Genomic DNA, 5315 nt, shown 5'->3' on the forward strand with positions numbered 1-5315 from the left:
ACCACACCGAAACAGTCAATTAAACCTGGTTTGGATCAACATTTTAGAGGATAACGCATGTTAGGTCTAGGTTAGGTGTGGGATTTGCTCTCATCAGGCTCATTCTTTCGCATATTTCTCATACTTGATGGCTAGATCCTGGGCTTTTTCTGGATTGCATCACGTAGTAATGAAGTACAACACTGAAACAGTCAATTAAACCTGGTTTCCATCAATATCTTAGAGGACAACGCAAGTTAGGTCTGGGATAGGTCTGGGATTTGCCCACATCAGGCTCATACTTTCGCGTTTTTCACATACTTGTTGAACAGATCCTGGGTTTTTTCTGGTTTGGATCACGTAGTAATGAAGTACAACACTGAAACAGTCAATTAAACCTGGATTCCATCAATATCTTAGAGGACAACGCAAGTTAGGTCTGGGATAGGTCTGGGATTTGCCCACATCAGGCTCATACTTTCGCGTTTTTCACATACTCGTTGAACAGATCCTGGGTTATTTTCTGGTTTGGATTGCATAGTAATGTGGTACCACACTGAAACAGTCGATTAAACCAGGTTTCGATCAATATTTTTGAGGATAACGCATGTTAGGTCTAGGTTAGGCCTGGGATTATCACTCATCAGACTCATACTTTCGCATTCTTCTCATACTTGTTGAACGGATCCTGGGTTTTTTCTGGATTGGGTCACGTAGTAGTGTGGTACCACACTGAAACAGTCGATTAAACCTGGTTTCGATCAATATTTTTGAGGATAACGCATGTTAGGTCTGGGTTAGGTCTAGGATTAGCCCTCGTCAGGCTCATACTTTCGCATATTTCTCATTCTTCATGGCTAGATCCTGGGCTATTTCTGGATTGTATCACGTAGTAATGTGGTACCACACAGAAACAGTCAATTAAACCTGATTTCGATCAATATTTTAGAGGATAACGCAAGTTAGGTCTGGGATAGGTCTGGGATTTTCCCTCATCAGGCTCATACTTTCGCGTTTTTCACATACTTGTTGAACAGATCCTGGGTTTTTCCTGGATTGGGTCACGTAGTAATGTGGGACCACACTGAAACAGTCAATTAAACCTGGTTTCGATCAATATATTAGAGAATAATTCATGTTAGGTCTAGGTTAGGTCGGCGATTTTCACTCATCAGACTCATACTCTCGCATTCTTCACATACTTGTTGAACGGATCTTGGGTTTTTTCTGGTGTGAATCACGTAGTAATGTGGTACCACACTGAAACAATCGATTAAACCTGGTTTCCATCAGTATTTTAGAGGATAACGCATGTTAGGTCTAGGTTAGGCTTGGGATTTTCACTCTTCAGACTCATACTTTCGTAGTTTTAACATACATGTTGACCTGATCGAGGGTTTTTTCTGCTTTGGAGCGCGTAGTAAAGTGGTACCACACGGAAACAGTCCATTAAACCTGGTATGGATCAATATTTTAGAGGATAACGCATGTTAGGTCTAGGTTAGCCCTGGGATTTTCACTCATCAGACTCATACTTTCGCATTCTTCACATACTTGTTGAACGGATCCTGGGTTTTTTCTGGTTTGGATCACGTAGTAATGTGGGACCACACTGAAACAGTCAATTAAACCTGGTTTCGATCAATATATTAGAGAATAATTCATGTTAGGTCTAGGTTAGGTCTGGGATTTGCTCTCATCAGGCTCATTCTTTCGCATATTTCTCATACTTGATGGCTATATCCAGGCCTTTTTCTGGATTGCATCACGTAGTAATGAAGTACAACACTGAAACAGTCAATTAAACCTGGTTTCCATCAATATCTTAGCGGACAACGCAAGTTAGGTCTGGGATAGGTCTGGGATTTGCCCACATCAGGCTCATACTTTCGCGTTTTTCACATACTCGTTGAACAGATCGTGGGTTATTTTCTGGTTTGGATCGCATAGTAATGTGGTACCACACTGAAACAGTCGATTAAACCAGGTTTCGATCAGTATTTTTGAGGATAACGCATGTTAGGTCTAGGTTAGGCCCGGGATTTTCACTCATCAGACTCATACTTTCGCATTCTTCACATACTTGTTGAACGGATCCTGGGTTTTTTCTGGTTTGGATCACGTAGTAATGTGGGACCACACTGAAACAGTCAATTAAACCTGGTTTCGATCAATATATTAGAGAATAATTCATGTTAGGTCTGGGTTAGGTCAGGGAGTTGCTCTCATCAGGCTCATACTTTCGCATATTTCTCACACTTCATGGCTAGATCCTGGGCTGTTTCTGGATTGTATCACGTAGTAATGTGGTACCACGCTGAAACAGTCAATTAAACCTCGTTTCGATCAATATTTTAGAGGATAACGCAAGTTAGGTCTGGCATAGGTCTGGGATGCGCCCTCATCAGGCTCATCCTTTCGCGTTTTTCACATACTTGTTGAACTGATCCTGGGCTTTTTCAGGTTTGGATCACGTAGTAATGTAGTACCACACCGAAACAGTCAATTAAACCTGGTTTCGATCAATATTTTAGAGAATAATTCATGTTAGGTCTAGGTTAGGTCTGGGATTTGCTCTCATCAGGCTCATACTTTCGCACACTTCACATACTCGTTTGACAGATCCTGTGTTATTTTCTGGTTTGGATCGCATAGTAATGTGGTACCACACTGAAACAGTCCATGAAACCTGGTTTCGATCAATATATTAGAGAATAATTCATGTTAAGTCTAGGTTAGGTCCGGGAGTTGCTCTCATCAGGCTCATACTTTCGCATATTTCTCACACTTCATGGCTAGATCCTGGGCTGTTTCTGGATTGTATCACGTAGTAATGTGGGACCACACTGAAACAGTCAATTAAACCTGGTTTCGATCAATATATTAGAGAATAATTCATGTTAAGTCTAGGTTAGGTCCGGGAGTTGCTCTCATCAGGCTCATACTTTCGCATATTTCTCACACTTCATGGCTAGATCCTGGGCTGTTTCTGGATTGTATCACGTAGTAATGTGGTACCACGCTGAAACAGTCAATTAAACCTCGTTTCGATCAATATCTTAGAGGACAACGCAAGTTAGGTCTGGGATAGCTCTGGGATTTTCCCTCATCAGGCTCATACTTTCGCGTTTTTCACATACTTGTTGAACAGATCCTGGGTTTTTTCTGGTTTGGATCACGTAGTAGTGTGGTACCACACTGAAACAGTCGATTAAACCTGGTTTGGATCAACATTTTAGAGGATAACGCATGTTAGGTCTAGGTTACGTCTGGGATTTTCACTCATCAGACTCATACTTTCGCGTTTCTCACATACTTGTTGAACAGACCCTGGGTTTTTTCTGGTTTGGATCACGTAGTAGTGTGGTACCACACTGAAACAGTCCATTAAACCTGGTTTGGATCAACATTTTAGAGGATAACGCATGTTAGGTCTAGGTGAGGTCTGGGATTTCCACTCATCAGACTCATACTTTCGCATTCTTCACATACTTGTTGAACGTATCCTGGGTTTTTTCTGGTTTGGATCACGTAGTAATGTGGGACCACACTGAAACAATCAATTAAACCTGGTCTTGATAGATATTTTAGAGGATAACGCATGTTAGGTCTGGGATAGGTCTGGGATTTGCCCTCATCAGACTCATACTTTCGCACACTTCACATACTCGTTGAACAGATCCTGGGTTATTTTCTGGTTTGGATCCCATAGTAATGTGGTACCACACTGAAACAGTCGATTAAATCAGGTTTCGATCAATATTTTAGAGGATAACGCATGTTAGGTCTAGGTTAGGCCTGGGATTTTCACTCATCAGACTCATTCTTTCGCATATTTCTCATACTTGATGGCTAGATCCTGGCCTTTTTCTGGATTGCATCACGTAGTAATGAAGTACAACACTGAAACAGTCAATTAAACCTGGATTCCATCAATATCTTAGAGGACAACGCAAGTTAGGTCTGGGATAGGTCTGGGATTTGCCCACATCAGGCTCATACTTTCGCGTTTTTCACATACTCGTTGAACAGCTCCTGGGTTATTTTCTGGTTTGGATTGCATAGTAATGTGGTACCACACTGAAACAGTCGATTAAACCAGGTTTCGATCAATATTTTTGAGGATAACGCATGTTAGGTCTAGGTTAGGCCTGGGATTATCACTCATCAGACTCATACTTTCGCATTCTTCACATACTTGTTGAACGGATCGTGGGTTTTTTCTGGTTTGGATCACGTAGTAATGTGGGACCACACTGAAACAGTCAATTAAACCTGGTTTCGATCAATATATTAGAGAATAATTCATGTTAGGTCTAGGTTAGGTCTGGGAGTTGCTCTCATCAGGCTCATACTTTCGCATATTTCTCACACTTCATGGCTAGATCCTGGGCTGTTTCCGGATTGTATCACGTAGTAATGTGGTACCACGCTGAAACAGTCAATTAAACCTCGTTTCGATCAATATTTTAGAGGATAACGCAAGTTAGGTCTGGCATAGGTCTGGGATGCGCCCTCATCAGGCTCATACTTTCGCGTTTTTCACATACTTGTTGAACTGATCCTGGGCTTTTTCAGGTTTGGATCACGTAGTAATGTAGTACCACACCGAAACAGTCAATTAAACCTGGTTTCGATCAATATTTTAGAGAATAATTCATGTTAGGTCTAGGTTAGGTCTGGGATTTGCTCTCATCAGGCTCATACTTTCGCACACTTCACATACTCGTTTGACAGATCCTGTGTTATTTTCTGGTTTGGATCGCATAGTAATGTGGTACCACACTGAAACAGTCGATTAAACCAGGTTTCGATCAATATTTTTGAGGATAACGCATGTTAGGTCTAGGTTAGGCCTGGGATTTTCACTCATCAGACTCATACTTTCGCATTCTTCACATACTTGTTGAACGGACCTGGGTTTTTTCTGGTTTGGATTACGTAGTAATGTGGGACCACACTGAAACAGTCAATTAAACCTGGTTTCGATCAATATATTAGAGAATTATTCATGTTAGGTCTAGGTTAGGTCTGGGATTTGCTCTCATCAGGCTCATTCTTTCGCATATTTCTCATACTTGATGGCTAGATCCTGGGCTTTTTCTGGATTGCATCACGTAGTAATGAAGTACAACACTGAAACAGTCAATTAAACCTGGTTTCCATCAATATCTTAGAGGACAACGCAAGTTAGGTCTGGGATAGGTCTGGGATTTGCCCACATCAGGCTCATACTTTCGCGTTTTTCACATACTTGTTGAACAGATCCTGGGTTTTTTCTGGTTTGGATCACGTAGTAGTGTGGTACCACACTGAAACAGTCCATGAAACCTGGT

This window comes from Colletes latitarsis, unplaced genomic scaffold (assembly GCF_051014445.1).
Source record: "Colletes latitarsis isolate SP2378_abdomen unplaced genomic scaffold, iyColLati1 scaffold0002, whole genome shotgun sequence".
Classification (NCBI taxonomy): domain Eukaryota; kingdom Metazoa; phylum Arthropoda; class Insecta; order Hymenoptera; family Colletidae; genus Colletes; species Colletes latitarsis.